Here is a 725-nt window from a genome sequence, read left to right as displayed (position 1 = left end):
CCTTCCATAGGCAGGAGTCCGAGTAATTCGCCATATGCCATGATATAGAAATAGGCATAGTGGAAAGCCAAAACGCGTTTTCGCACCTCTTGGTGCTTCTTCAGTGGCAATTGAAGTAATGGAGATTCCATGAAGATCAGCAACTGTTATACCCGGAAGGTGGATGGTAATTATAATTAGCTGGGAGGGGATGACTAATGATAAGATGGATGGATTGCATAAAAGAGATCTGAGGAAGAGGGGATTGTCTGTTAAGCAAGGAAGGGAGAAGGCAGAGGATTGGCGGGAGTGGATGATGGTTATGCATGGATGACATTTGATGCAGCCTGAAGGAATTTCTCCCAGTTTTCTCTGGTTTCTGTACAAGAGGACAGGTAGTGGGGATTGCCATGTAAATGAAGTGAACCTGCTATGGACATACTGTGTCTTGCTGCATTGCTCCTCACTTAGGCAGTGGGCAGCAGACAGGGTTGACCCTTCATCTACAAGAAGCTAAGATGAGAGAATAATAAGGGTAATTATTGTTGTTGTCATTCACTAGACTGTCTAGCTGAGTAGTATGGTGTCCCTGAGGATGGCATGGCTGGAACTGGGTTTTCCCTTAAATCCCTTAAAGAGTGTATATTGAGTTGTTAGCATACATGATCATGTACAATGCAGTCTTCCATAATGTGTTGTATAGTTTGGGATGAAGTAATGCATTCTGGCCAGTTATCTGCAATGTG

The sequence above is a fragment of the Oratosquilla oratoria genome, chromosome 15 (genome assembly GCF_046742065.1).
Source record: "Oratosquilla oratoria isolate Oo_2021 chromosome 15, ASM4674206v1, whole genome shotgun sequence".
NCBI lineage: Eukaryota > Metazoa > Arthropoda > Malacostraca > Stomatopoda > Squillidae > Oratosquilla > Oratosquilla oratoria.
Note: the sequence above shows the minus strand (reverse complement) of the source record.